This window comes from Aedes aegypti, chromosome 3 (assembly GCF_002204515.2).
Source record: "Aedes aegypti strain LVP_AGWG chromosome 3, AaegL5.0 Primary Assembly, whole genome shotgun sequence".
NCBI classification, from domain to species: Eukaryota; Metazoa; Arthropoda; class Insecta; order Diptera; family Culicidae; genus Aedes; species Aedes aegypti.
This window is the reverse complement of record NC_035109.1, coordinates 319,938,347-319,954,442: the sequence shown is the minus strand read 5'-3', so window position 1 is coordinate 319,954,442 and position 16,096 is coordinate 319,938,347. Positions and strand designations below refer to the sequence as shown.

The 16,096-nt window shown below is 35.4% G+C and overlaps 1 protein-coding gene across 1 annotated transcript in view; it reads right to left on the bottom strand.

Moving 5' to 3' along the window:
* Nucleotides 1–15,895, bottom strand: part of LOC5564363 (protein enhancer of sevenless 2B) — a 165,975-nt gene extending 150,080 nt beyond the window's left edge. The window contains exon 1 of the mRNA XM_021853340.1: nucleotides 15,712–15,895. The gene's annotated coding sequence lies outside the window, so the exon portion shown is untranslated. The remainder of the gene's footprint in view (nucleotides 1–15,711) is intronic.
* Nucleotides 15,896–16,096: the final 201 nt, after the last annotated feature.

The following is a 16,096-nucleotide window of genomic DNA, read 5'->3' as shown; positions in this document are numbered from 1 at the left end:
TCCTTTGAATATTGTTGCATAGAATACGTTATTTCAATAGTTCATAATAAGTTTTCTTGCACATAAGATAAGAAATTCTACATAGGCCTGATACAATGGGGAAATAGGATAAAATGAGCGTGATACTGATCCGTGCGATCAGTTTCAATTCCTAAATTAATTTACTGTAATTCCGTAGACTTTTATAGCTTAAAATCATTATTTCAATAGTTCATGAGTAATTGCCCTGCAAACAATATCAGCAATCCTAACAATAGTCTGATCATTTGGGGAATTTGGGTGAATTGAGCATGATACTGAATTGTGTAATCAATTTTAATTCATTCACTCCCTTTTCTAGATTGTTATCGTCGCTCAGAAACGTTATGTCTATAGCTAATAAACAGTTTGTATGCATATATATATATATATATAAATAAAAATGGAATGGTGTTTGTATGTCACGAAATGGCTTACGAACGGGTCAACGGATTTGAATAATTCTTTCTCAATTTTGTTCGTCAAGGGCTCCGACGTGTTTGTGTGTATAAAAATCCCAGGATATTCTCCGGGAAAGTTGGAAAAACGAGTGCGAACGAAACTGTAATTTTGTATGGGACGATGAATAGCGTTTTTAACAGCCTACTTGATGGCAAGACGAAGTTTGCCGGGACCACTAGTTATATAATAAATCATTTAAAACCCTGATAAAATGGCGAAACGGTTATATTTTTATATATTTCTAACAAACGATGTGCAAAGAAAGCTATGGCTAAAATTGTTGGGCTTAACTTAAACGAATCTCTTCGTTTATTTCAAGCACTTCCGAGAATCAGAGAGCAGGACCTTGTGTTAATTATTTTATAATGCTTATTTATTATCTAAAATATCGTAAGTTATTCACTGAAAATGGGTCTGCAGTTATTGATTTATTAAGTTTTTGAATTGGAACCAAAACGCAAGTCATTTTACAAAGATTCTACCCCGTTACCCCGAATGCCATCACCCAGAATGTACAATTACCTCGAGTTCCATCACCCTGAATGCCATTTCTCCGAATTTATCATATTGATAAATTGATGACATTTCCCCATGATATTGGAACTCGAGGAAATGTCATTCGGGGATTTTAAATTCGGGGTAGTGGCGTTCGGGTTAATGACATTCGGTGTAATACGATTCGGGGTTAAGAGGTAGACTCTTTACAAATTATGTTGTTTTTCCTATTAGATGGAAAAATCAACCAAAAACACTGTTGTAAAGCTTGATTTTTTCCAGTATACTCAATTCAAAGCCAAATTATTGCAGTTATTTCTTAGATTATTCCTGTAAAAATTTCTCCCGAGGATCTGCCCGAAGTTGTGGTTGCCACAAAAAAACGCGACAGTACACTATCCAGGGATTTTAGTATTTTTTTGTTCAATAATAAATGTACCAATTTTTCTTGTGAATCTTTCAAGTCGTCCTTTTATGGTTTAAAAGAGCATTAGGTATCTCATGTACTTTAATCGATTTATCGATTATCATGTATTTTAATCGATCATAGCGATTCTACACAAAATATTAATTTTTAGAAATTTCTCCTATAATTTCTGAAAAGATTATTTGAAGGATTGGTGTATTCGACATGTTCATCAGATTTAGTACGTTACTTTCAGATTTTTTTTTCTAAAAATGTTCAATTTTGCGAAAACAGTTGTTCTTCAGAACACACGTCTCTCAAGCCTAAGACCTGGGATCGAATCCCATCCCCAGGCCACTTATGACGTAATAAGTTATAGTGACGACTTCCTTCGGAAGAGAAGTAAAACCGTTGGTCCCGAGATGAACTAGCCCAGGACTAAAAATATCGTTATAAAAGATAGAACAAAACGTTGTTCTTCGGAACGGTCACGTAAAACTGACAATACAATAATCCATTTATTCATTTAAAAGATCAATATGTGTGAAAAGGAATCATCAAATACTCATACATACATTGCATAAAACATTCCAAGAAGGATTTTCTGAGGAAACACTAAAAGGAATCTTGTGATGAGGGATGAATACGTAGGGATTTTTTTAAATTTCTGCAGTAGTTGCTGGAAGACTACAATACAATACAATCAAACCCTATCAGAATAACAACCTTAGCAATATCGAGTCTTTTTTTTACTTATCTCGTTTACTTGGCAGGCTCAGGCGCCGTAGGGCATAACAGAGCCGAAATCTTTTCTTTTTTTACATTATTTACATTTTGAAATTTGAACTTATTTTAAAAACTATGTTAGTTTGCGGAAGTTTTAAGGTTAGTTAATACATTTGTAACAGGGAAGGAAAGGATTTATCGGGATTTCTTAAGCTACTTAGACTACTAAGCTGATGAAGCTTGAAGGGATAGGATGTCCAGATCTGTAATGAAACTAAACAGAAACGGTTTGTGGGAGACACGACGAGAAGAGGATATCGAGTCTTATAACTGAAATTCTTGGAAAAACTGATTCGAGAAACTCTGATAATCATAATAATAATTGTCACTTGCAGAAGTAAAACATGAACAATAAAAAAAGTCTGCCGGGAACAATTAAGTTGGAATCCCTTTAAAACATCTGCCTTTCTCTATTCTTCAAACGACTTGTTCAAAACTTCCTGAAGGAACGGTCAAAAGAATCCCTGGAGAAATTTTCAGAGTAACGTATTAAAAATAAATTCTGTAAATTATTGGAAGCATCTCTGGAACAATTCTAGTTTGATTTTACAAGTAAGAATTTCCTGAGAATTTTCAAGAGAGAGGCGCTGAAGTATGAGTTCCTGATTGGATATTTGACAAAATCCTGATGTTATGCCAAGAATAATCTTTGGAGAAAACTCTTGACATTTTATTGAGGAACACCTGAAAGAATTTCATCAGAAATTGTTGTAAATTGAGAAAATTATCAGGAAACCCCGCAGTGATTTCTAAACGAATTCCCTTGCAGAAATTCTGAAAAAAAAAATAGATAGAATGTCCGAAACAATTAACTAGGAATACCAAAAATAGTTCATGATGGTGTTTCCAAAGAAATTTATCAAGAAAATCATGTAAATCATAGACCTTTGGCTTCATTGGTTAGACCCACTAGAAAAGCTCTGTTGATACTTGACTGTGTGACTTCTACATCTATTCGATTTTATAAAGGAATCAACGTAATTCTATTTCTAGATTTCGAAAATACGTGAATGTTTAGAAAGTTCAAGTATTCTTTTTTAAAGTTTGAAAAACCTTAAAAATGTGTTTCAAAAAATCTGGGATTAATTGTATGTAGTATTGTATGTAATTGTGCTATTAGGATAAGGATAACAAGAATAATTTCTTCCTCATAATTTACTTCACTTTTTGATAGAAAATGGCCAACATAAAATATGGGTATAATTTAGCCCAATCCTTGAAGGATTTATGCAGAATCCCGGACAGAGTTAAACATTAGTCAGGTTTGTCCAAAAAATCTCAAAGAATTTTTAGTAGCATTCTAAGGAATTCTAAACAATACCGACAAAACCAGGTCATATTGCCATTAAAATCTAGAGCAGTTTTTTAAATAAAATCCCTAATAGAGTTCTGAAATTACTCTCAGCAGACATATCACGAAATCGTCGAAAGTCCGGAATATGATTATGAAAAACTTTTCGTGTAATACTATTCTGACAAAGTCATATGCCACTTAATTAAAAAGGCAAGTGTTAGGAATTCTTTGACATTACTGAAATTACTACAGATATGCTTGTAGAAATGCTTAAGAATTTCATTGATAAATCTCCTGATATTACGAAAGACATTAGAAGATTAATCTTTGAAAAAATCTCTGTGAGGATGGAACCTTCCTCAATTTTAATACCAAACGTTTAAGTTTACGCTAGAAATACATGTTTACTCTTTTTTTAGTTTTTTTTCGTTTGCTTAAGTTCAAAAACATTTTTTTTTCAGTTTTTTGAGATTTTGTCACATCCCTTGGTTTAAACTGAAATTTTTGGTGTATTTTCTTTTCCATGTCCCTTCATATATGTCAGATAGGAACAACCTTAGGGTTGAAGGGTTAAGTCCCTGTGGCGTTTTTTCTCGACTAAGTGAATGCCAAACATCACGCCCTAAAAGCCAATGGTAACCTAGTGTGTAGATTGTTGTTACCGAGCAAACAAATGGGTTTTCACGTTATTAACCAATGCTAAGATGAAAAGAAGATCTGGGCTCTGTTCCAAAAAGGATATAATGCCAAGAAGAAAAAGAAGGCTTGTAATTTGTAGTACTTCCTCTTAGGACCTTCTAAAACTATAACATATTTTTTATCAAAAATTCCCATTTAGACATCCCGTTCTCCACCGACGGCAACACATCGCAATCGCCTATCTCTACGAACCCAAACCAGTATTGGTACCGTCGAAGTCCGAGTTCACCAACACACCGCACCGTCCCACAGTAGCGGAATGGAAAGAATGAGAATTATTCCCGATTCAATATTCTGCCATCAATGGTGGTAGGTGGATGGGTATATTTACCCCTAAACAGTCGGCCAACCTCCAGACGTGCGAGACACATTTAGGGGTCAGCATTGCATTGGCGGGCGGTAACAAGTGAGACGACGGTGACACCAACACTGCCTTTTGCCGATGTAGAAGGCAAATATTCTGTGTGTTGAGAAGATATTAAAATTGTTCCCTGAGAAGCCGGGAGCCCCACAACTCCTCCAACCTATCTTTCATTCACCGCATCGAAAAAAACAATACCTATCCAGAGAGGTGGCCCATTTTTATATGAAAAAAAAATCAGCTTTTAAAATGCTACACGTCTAAAATTTGTTCACTTAGTTTTCCAGAAGCTACTGAAATTTATATGATTTACAAAATTTACAATTAATAATTTGAAACATATTTTAAAGTTTAGCATCATAAGGGGATGCTTTATAACAGTGGTTCCCAACCAGGGCACAGTAATCCCACTTCATTCTAAATATTGAAGAAGGACGTTTTGCATAATGGACGTTTGGTATAATAACAATTATATGCCGTCTTTATAATGCTATATGCTCTTGCATGGAACTTCTTTATGCAAAATGTCCATTAAGCCAAACGTCCTTATGCGTCTGGAGCTAGGTATTCATCTTCATCGTATTGTTAACCCTTATTTGGGTAACTTCTTAATAATTCAGCATGAAAATATTCAACTTCTTTGTGTTACCATCTTTTGAAATTATTTGTAAACTAATCTTCACTTTACAATGATGTAGTACTAAATTGGGTATTTCAATAATATTTTTGATTCATGATTCGACTTACAGAGATTGAACTAAAAAAGGAGCACTGTTGTAAAAATTACCATTGAATGAGAGGTTTTCTCTATATAAACTTCAAGCTCGTTTAGCACCTCTTAAAGTTGATGGATTCCGTTAAAAAAATCATGAATGAATTAATTTGGGGGATGTAACTTAAGATTGTAGTATTTTGACCATTATGGGCCACCCTACCATCCGTGTATGTATGTCTTCTTCATTTCTCCGCAGACGGGAACATTCCAATCGCGGGTTCGCAATCAAAGCAATAACAACAACAACATCGCAAGTTTAAAGGTGATAGGCCTCTCTCCAGCACGTAACGTAGGTACCCCACGGGTGATATTGGCTAGAGGCATCGTGTTCGTCGTCGAAGTCGGGTGGATGAGGGCACCTCTTCTACGAAACGTTGCGTTTGCGGTGTTGTTGGGAAACACCCTATGAAAAATATACACGCGAAAATGTACGAGAAACGACCGGGCGGGCGACGAAAGATAATAATAATAACAAGACCAACAGCACCAGCAATATTGAAACTGGCGGAACAAGATTGGCTGGTCACGAAGGGGTCTCTCTAGCTCGCTCTGATCGGTCTGAGTTGTTGTTGCTACGGGCAGCAGGGCACATGTAGGTATCCATGGATGGGATTGTGGTAGCACCCAAAATGTATGCGGGTCCCATGGAGATTCGGTTGATGGGTTGTTTCTTGTACATCGCTAGATTTCAGCAGAATGGGGTAATGAAAGCCTTAAGAATTGGGAAAATAACTGCGAAATCACGAAAATTTTGCTTTTTTTGATACTCCCAAATTTTGACTTGCTTTTTGTGTCCAGAACCACATAACCAGATTGTAACAGATTATGTATATCAATGAAAACAAAAAAAAAAAAATTTGATATAATTTTATTATACAAATGGCTTTTTTCCTCATACGTTTGTTATATTTTTGACATTTCATTTGTACAATTGCTGTAAATAGGGAGCCGGATCCTATTCTTGGCAATTTCACTTCGGCAGTTTTTTTAGGCTACTGAGCTCATACTTGGCCACAGTATGCATCGAATTGAAGTGCTTCTACTGCAAAGTTTCAGACAATTCGGCCGAAAAAAAAGCCCATGCCATAGGGTGGTGAATCATGGAAGTGCCCAAGTAGTTCTGTACCCTAACAGCTAATAAATATTAGAAAAAGTAGCATAATTTACAATAATATTGTTATTTTGGAACAACTTAGAAACCCATTCTATTATAATAACTTCTTCATTGACATTTGACTACTAACTGTATATGCTTTATAAGAACTGGTGATGTGAAGAAATGATATTGAACAGTTTATAAAGTAGATACGGAGATGAACCAGCCATAGGGTTGAAAATTTCCTCAATAAAGATAATAATAATAATAATAAGTTTATAAAGTATTACAAATAAAGTATTACTATAGGACAGGCTGACCAACCTTTTTGAACCGCGGGCTAAACTGCAGATATAATTTTGTGTCGCGCGTCACATTTTTAAACGCACAAATGTTTCCATGAAGTTTGACAAAAGTCAGTAAATGAAGTTCATATAATCATATAAAAATGGAGTGAATTTCATTTTAAGAAGTCGAAAAAGGGATAATTGCTGCTAAGTATTCTGCTGGATATTCTGAGAAACCGTTTTAAAATTATAGAATATTCTAGTTTAGTATATTTTGAAGAATCTACCCCAGAAATTTTGGGTCCTGTGAGAACAATGCCCAGGATTTTTTCGTACTCCTAATTCTGTCAGCATCCGACTTAATATTATTAGCATATGCTGGAATGTGCCAAAACCCTGATTAAGCTTTTACGAAAATCTTGGTCAGAATGTTCAAGATTTTACAAGAATCTTGCCTAGTATTTCTTCCAAATCTCACTCAATAAACATTTTAAAATGCCACCTAGAAATTTTTGAAAATGCAAAAAAGTATTTAAAAAAAATCCTGCTCATAATTTTATTGTAAATTCGTTTAGTGTTCTGGCAAAATGTTACATAGCGTTATGTTGTAATCTTGCGCCCAGGGTATTAGACGATTATGTATTGAATTCATTGAGAATCCTGGCTATGGAATCCTGGAGAAAAATGTGTGAGTATCTTGCCGAAGTTATTCGTTAAATACGTGTCCTGAATTCTTAAAAAATCATGTTCAAGATTTTGTAAAGAGCCTGTCTTTCTTTTAATCCTCTCAAGGAATTACGTCCAAGTGTTGGTAAAATTTATTTCCAAGATTCTCTGAGAATATTAGCTATGTAGTTAGCTATGAAATTATGTACGTTTTTTTATTTTGCCTTTTGTCCATAAATTTTGTTCTGGCTGCATTTTTTGAATGTCGAAGAGAAGCATGGTAGAAACATTGTTGCAACACCCAGAATTTGAGATTTAAACTTGAATCATTCATAAAATTAAATGTCTAAGAAGTTAAAAAAAAAACAAACGATTTGAATAATTTCCAAGCTAAAATATTAGGTTGAAACTGAATTGAAAATTAAATAGGCTCAGTATGTTCTTTCTTCGGGTTGGTAGAATATTCAACGGGCCAAATATGAGAAGAATCTTCGAACCTCTGCGGGCCGCACAAAATGAGGTCACGGGCCGGATACGTACGTTGGGCAGCCCTACTATAGGATATTAGATTTCATCCAACAGACAACTTGTTTTTGCATTGAACATATGAGTTTGTTACAAATTTTACTTTTGGCTTACTTTATTGAAAATCTATAATAGATACATATTCTGAGAATATCTTGATAGAAGTGATCACTATGGTGAATAAGATACAAATAGTGGTGATCATACGTCTTCGCCCTTGAATTAAAACCTTTATCTAAACAGTGCAACAGCCGAAAATTATAGTCAATGGCAGAAGTTAGTAATCAAATGCTTTTTCCGCAGATGTTTAAAAATGTCTATGTTTTGGGGGTCTATATCGTAAATTCTGGTGCCCCTAAATGGCTTGAATTTTAATGAAGATTTACAAATAACTGAAATTTATTTCTACAGCGATCCCATTCCATCGCTGCAATTCAAATTGAAAAGGCCTCAGTTCCAAAATGCAAACAAATCGGTTTTATGCTGATTTTAGTGTTGAAGAGCCTATTTTTAGTGAAACATACAATAGTCATTCAAAAAAAAAACATGAATCAGGATATTCATCGCAAATGCGGCCTTTTCCTAAAAGGCCTCATTTCTATATTTGACTGAAACCTAGTTGAGGCTTATTAAACAAACATCAAAATTGCAATGTAGATTACCGAAAACATTTGAAATTCACTAAGTAGATGCAAGTTATGCTACGGAGCGACTGCTCTAGGTATTATTTTACACAGCGATTGTCTCAACGGCGAACAATATTAAATTTTCCGTCGGGTTCCTGAAGACTGATGTATTTTGTATCATACTACCCAATAATACCTGTGTCATCCTGTCTGTACTTCAGGACTTATTAACAAAAATGCAATTTGCAGGGTGTCCATTCAAAATCAGTCTTTCAATTCCCTGATTTTTCCCAAATGCATAATCTTCCATACAAAATGGTTCAATTTGAAAGACTTGATCTAAGTTACCTATGAATAAATTTTGACCAAATTTTCCAAATGTTGTAAATGCAAAACGATTTTAATTTTTTTTTGGACATACAGATATAAACTATAAATTGAAATATACAACAGACCAAAACTAAAGATATTTTAGCAAAATTAAATGGATTGTCAGAACTAAACTTTGCTTAAGTTAGCTTAAGGCTAGGTCTTCGATTTTTTAACTATAGAAATCTACTTTCATTGTTAAAAACACCGCCTATAATTCGGATACGTTGAAGAAGGTATTTCCTGCAGAGGAAAAACCCTACTGGTAAACTATAGTTTATAATCTTTAGGAGTATCCTGCCCTGATGAACTTAGAGAGGCTTCTTCTTAAAGTTCCTCTAAGTAGACCATTCGTTTCAAATTATTACCGAATCCAAAATATTGAAATTCAGAAAACAGAATATTTTTGATAATATGCAGGCAGATATCTCTAAACAAATAATGTCTTAAGCCAGATGGATTCTAATGAATTTTATTTCTAATAAATATTTATTGGGTACTTCACTGTTCTGATTTGGGCCTTGTTAAGTATAAATGCAATGTGAGATTAAATTAGAGAAAGTTTTACCAAGCATAAAAAAAAATCTTGGATCGGTTTTGCAAAACAATCAGATGATTCTCAAAATTATTAAGAATGTATTTCAGAGTCTACTTATCCCAAGATTTACACATTTTTGTTTCACTTGTTTCAGGTTCTGAACTTGGATCTCCAATCTTAGATTTTGATTCTAATTATAGTGCATTTTGATCATTTTTAGTATTTTCTACTATAAGAAAATATGACTCACATTTTGTTCGATATTCTAAACAACCTAGCATCCTTCGAGTAAAGTCACATCTCTACATTGGACAACCACCCTGTTTTGGGTTTGGAAACAAACAGCCTCAATATGAGAGAGACATTAGGGACAGTTTCCAACACCAAACCAATACTAGCCACCTCTCATCGTGCGACAGTCGGCACACATCCACCACCAACTTGCTAGCATAATCAACATCGACGACAAGCGATTAAAAGAAAGAAAAATACCTCATCCATCAAAAAGGAAACTTGCCTCTTGGTTGTCGTTGGTTCGATCTCCGATCCGAACCGAACGATCTCTCAGTGAACCTCTCTCTTGCGCTCATCCAATGTGGATCCGAAAATAGAAACTTGCCGCACAACATTTTCATTCATTTTCTTCTTCGGGTTTGCGTTCGGCGGATCGGTCACCCGGTGGTAGTTCGAGACACGATTAGGACCGACGATGGTTGGAGAGTGGGTGGAAGGTGTGCGACACCGGATCGGACACCATTTTCCCGGAACAATGACCGCAAGGACACACATTGTGACTGTGTTCTTGATAATTTTAAAATTGTTTGATTTTTTTTTTGTATCCAGTTCTAATCAAGGAATATATTAAATGCTCGTTCCCAGAGCTAAACCTCGCATAACAATTCAAAAGGGCCGATTTTCAGATCGTTTATTCTTGATTAGTGTTCACTACATTTTCAATTCCTATTTCTCAGTATTCAATCATTCCATGTGATATCTGGCTTGTTGAGTGACGAATTGCTATTACTGAACAATAATAATCGATTTTACTCTGAAAACTGCCAAAAATGTGGACAAAAATATGAATTTAAATGCTTGGCCCATTTTCAATATTCAACTAGTCATTGGCCTTTATATTGGTGATCTAACGCAAAGCTAAAATGCGTAGGTGGCGCTTTTCTAGAATAGGAATTAGTGCATCTTGATCAAAATTTCTAGTGATAACTTTGGAAGAAAAATCACCACTATCATTTAACTGACAAGGTTTTTGCAATTTAAGGCACAGGAAACCGTAAATATTCATTTCAATTTGAAAAACTTCCGCAACCTAACCTCACTTTTGATCGCCAATAGGCCTACTTGATTTTTTTAGCGTGCTAGGACCTTTTGGTTTTCAACGAATGAACGAGAGAGAGTCATTGGCCTCTCACCATGCTAAGCCAATGTCAGTTTGCGAAATTTCCCGATTGTAGGCCCTCTTGATGGAGAGATCGGATCATTGGCCGTTTTAAGCAAAGGGCCAAAAATGATTTGGAAAAAGCAATTGTGGGCCGTTTTGAAAATCGAGTTGAAGTTTTATGATTATGTTGACAATGTTTGCATAGTTGGTGGGTATTGAAATATGCTATCGAATGGTATCGAACCCCGATTTTTCCACAATTTGATCATTGGCCCTTTAGAATTCTTACGCAAGAAATGGGTTTAGGGACAAAATGTCGAAAGACAAAACGTCGGAAGGACAAAACGTCGAAAGCGGTGAATTCTGAAAATTGTTTACCAGACTAATTTTTTTTACCATCGGGATAGATTAAATATGCTATGAATAACGTTTAGCACTTAAAAAATTATTTATTCTTTCGGAGAAGCATAATTCTTCCAAGAAATTTCGGTTTCATCAATTTCTTTCTTTTCGACTTTTGTCCTTTCGACGTTATGGCATTCGACGTTTTGTCACCCAACCCAAGAAACGGACTCTTGTTCAAGACTTGTGTAACGACAAGTTTAGCGACTACATACCTAAAAAAGAGACTAAACAGGAAACAAAAAGATACCAATCAGGAACAAAATGAGAGACCAATCAGGGACAAAAATATAATGTAATTAGAAATTTCTCAGAAGGCACTTATATTATTTTCATTGGAAATTCTTCCTAATACAACGCCAGATATTGCCCTATAGGCATTTACTCATAATTTTATTCAAGAACTTTGACTTTCTTTGGAGATTTCATCAGACATTCTTCTAAAGATTACCCAAAGAAGTTCACAAGGAACTTTTTTTTAAGGATTATTATAGGAATTCTTTCAGGGTGTCTTAAGAAGAAGTTATAGAAATTATTTCATGTATTTCTGAAAAAACTGTGTTATCTGAAGAATATCAAGGTCCGAAGGTACCAAATTTGTAAAGAGATTGTTAGAGAAAAAGCTAAAAACGCTTGGGAAATCTTTGAATGAAATTTCTGGATGAACTTCATGCAGAAACGCTAGATGAATTGACATAAGACTTCATGTGGAATTTTTAGTAGAAATATCTGGAAGATCTCCTGGAAAAACTCCGGTAGTTATGTGGAGACAATATTGGAGGATAGCCCAAATTGATCCGTGAAGGAATTTTAAAGGAACCTTGTAGAAATAACTAGAGCGTCAGACTGCTGGAAGATATTTTTTAAGAAAGTTCTGGAGAAGATTCATTAGATTAGATCTGTTGATGGATCAATCGCCATAAATCCAGATGTAGTTTTGATGATTCCATTCTAAAATTTGCATTGATCTAGCTACATTCTCTAGAAGTTTCCATAGAGCTTTCTACAGATGTTACTGGAAGCTTCCTTGTATGATACAAGTTGTATCAAATCTGAAGGTTTTTTTTTCGAAAAACAAATAACAGATTTTCTGAAGAAAATGTATTAAATTTTGTTCTACCTTCCTTGTGAATTCGGGTTATTGTTGGCCAATTAGAACTGTAAAGGAGCCACAACATTGTAAAGAAGAGATGCTGAAATTTTGGCTTTTTGCTACTTTTGAAGACCCAAATATTTGTGCTAAAAGAGCTTTTGAGCGACGACCTCTAGGAGTGGCGCTAGAAAGAAGAGACACTATATGCATATGTTAAAAGTGGCCAAAACATTTAGAAAAGCCCTCAAAAATCCGTTTTTTAATTGATTTCTGTTGTTTTAGTTTTAAAAGAAAGACACTGTAGAATGAGACAATTTTGGTACGTATGGTACGACGGCTCAAAGTTCTTGATTTCTCATTTCGACTGACAAGGGCATAAGGAAGATCAACAATTAAATAGGACTGGATTTGGTTGGAACACTTTCGGAAACGGAACCGATACGGTGTGATGTGTCTGAACATCATTAGTATCATCAGACGACAGCTTTATTTAAACCTAAATCCAAATAGGCGCTATGTCAAATATTGTAATATGGAGGCAAATTGATCACTGAGGATGAATTTGATTACTTTGGAATCGAATTGCATATCCTTTAATGGATGCAAAACACTTCATTAGCATGACAGATATTTAATGTTTTCTAGTATTAAGATGTCTAATAATGATTTTAAATTATTTGATTTTTGTAAAATGTTCGTTTCACATGAAATTATCCGCTGTTTTTGAAGGTAAAATTGTATTCAGTGCCAGGCATGAAAGACAATCCTCTGCGATGCAAAAGTGAGGCGATATTGAGGTTTTTATGAGTAAAAATTGAACTCAAAATGCACAACACAAATCCTCAAACAATTTGAGTAAGATACTAGCCTTCACTCACACTTTTAAATAATCCTTGAGTGACCCGCCCGAACAGAACAGGCCTCGCGGAGTTGTGGTGGCACTCTTTTATGGTGGAATTTTCCTCTGTCATCTTTTGTGTCGCATCTTTTTCGCTAATGTTTCGCTATCTTTCTACTTAGGGTGCCAGTGCCATTAGTGGACTACCTAAGCTTTTAAAAATCATAACAAAATAACTAAAAGCCTTAACAGAGATCTTTTGGCGTCAACAGAAAGATTTCAATCTCTACTATATGGGAAAAATATAAAAAGAGTGATAAAATTATGTTTTGAGCCTAAAATCGCTTGAGCCACTATTGGTACACGTGTTCCAGTAGTTGCGCTAGTGCTCCAGTAGTAGACGTTCGGGAATGATACAAGGAATTTTGAACAAAATGGTAAATTTTTACATGGGTTTTACATTTTTCCCTCGAAACAGCAATTAATATCTTTCGAATGAAGCATAAAGATCATCTGTGGGACTTTTCTTCATTTTTATACATCCATTTTAAAAACTGCTTCCAACCGTTGATCCACTACTGGAACACGACGGCTACTATTGGTGCAAGGGAGCAAATTTTTTGCGTTAACTTAATTATTTATATGACTTTTTGCTGAAATTTGGCAAATCGACTAAATTAGAGGCGATCTATCCACCAAAAATAACACATGTCGTTTTTATCGAAAAATGTACGTTTTATTCCATAGTCCAATCTACTGGTACATTACAACCGTACCAACGGCACCCTAGTATAATATCGCTCCACCACAAAGAGGCAAAGGCAGCTAGTTGCCCTAGATGTAGAGCATGTTACCGAACTTTGGTGATGTTGAAGAGTATTATCAAACTTGATCAGTATTAAAAAAAACTCCACTAGTACTAAGCTAAGATTAAACATAGTTGTATACATTAGGATAATAATTATTTCAAACGTTGAAAGATAGTGATAAATCTGCCCCAGGTTCACGATACCAAACATAAAATAATTACACCCTAAGAAATTTCTGCAGGAATTCCTTCAATTATTCTTCCAGGAGTATTCCTACAAGGATGCCAACAGGGACTTTACCAAGGAATTCCTCCATGGGAATCACTACAGGGTTATCTGCCAGGGACCCTTAGGTGGTAGTTGCATCGTCTTCATTAGGTAGATTAAAGAAAATTAGAAAAAAAAAATGTTTGCAAAGGGCAAAATTCAAAAATACACATTTGAATATAATTTTTCATTATAGCAATGTTGGAACGTTAGTTTCTATAATATAAAAAATATTAATTTAAATCTCCGGATTTCCCGGGATAAGCTTCATTTTTTGTCGAGCAAACAGCTGGGAAAAAGACGATTTAACCTGCACACTAAGGCTTCAAATTATTTCACTGACGTCAGCAAAGTCATTAGCCTTAACAGCTGAGAGTTCGGTAATCGGTACTTATTTAATCAAAATTTCGGCTCACCAATTTTTTATCGAGATCTCGTATTATTATTGTGATTTCTCGGTAAAAGTTTTATCGAGTTTCAGCAGATAATTACCGAGATCTCAGCTGGTCGACTCTCGGCAGTCCAAGGGATCACTACACTTTTTTAAAAATTTATGGAAGGGATTATTAGAGTATTTGTAAGAAAAGCCAACTAAGTGAACTTTAACACTTCACTTGACTTTTGCAAAAGAGAAAATAAAATACTAAAAATCACTAGTAAGGTGAGCAAATACCTTTAAACTCTAATATGTTGCTTATCTTGACAGATAGGAATATTTCCTCTGCGACTTACAGACTTCTTCAGTGTCGATTGCTCAACTCTGAAGATGTCTGTAAGTCGCAGGCGAAGTAGGCCTATCTGTCAAGATAAGCAACATTTTAGAGTTTAAAGGTCTTTGCTCGCCTTACTAGTGATTATTAGTATTTTATTTTTTCTTTTGCTAAAGTAAATTGAAGTTCAATTAGTAGTTTTTTCTTAATCCAAGGGATCCTCGAGGGAGTCATGAAAACCAATTTTTACTATGGTTCTCTAACTCGATATTGAGATACGGAATTTCGAGTAATGGATAGTTGACTGTGTAATTTTTTAACCATTTCATTCTCATCTATTCCACTGTGCTTTGAGGGGTGATTCATCGACACACGTACGAATGTGTGCGTGACACTGTCTACCGTAGAGAAGAATGAGCGCACAGAAAAGGCCGCCGCCGACGACGACGACGAAGTTGCTGGAACAGTCTCTCCATCCAACCTGAACACTGATACCAGGGCAAAAAAATCCTTTATGCCAATGTCCTCCTTCCCATTTACAACACCACGAAATCCGTCCAGTCGGCAACAACTAAAGGAAACACACTTTGGAGCAACGCCTTTTTGTCAAATCACCACTTTCGAAGCGCTCACCAAATCGACACTTTTTCAACGAATTGGAATCAGTTTTGCTCCCAAAACAGCCCCTCCATAAAACTGATTCCCAGATAAGCACTGTTTCAACAAAATCACACGCCCGAAAGGACACCAGGAATTTGTTTTTCTTATTGCACCCACTACCGCTCGGAAATACCTATGGAAGATGATGATAGTCGTCGAACAAGAACAATATGAAACACCACGAACACGAAATTAGCGAACGAAACGCAGCAAACTACACGTCGTCTTCTGACTGCACACCGACACGAACTGAATAATGAAAGGGAAGCTCTATCGCTTACTAGTGTCTTGTCTTCCACAACCAATACAGCTAGATTGGGATGGAAAAGCGCGAGCAAACAAAACGGTAAAAGGACATGGGAATGTATGAGTCATTGATAATAACACCACCACTATGCTGTTTGGAAGTGTGCGTGATATTATGCACTTGCGTAGAGGCGGCGTTTGTTTAGGGTTCAAAAGGGGGCTTAATAGTGTCCCATTTCTATATGGCTAAAATCAAACCGTAGGAACCTTCA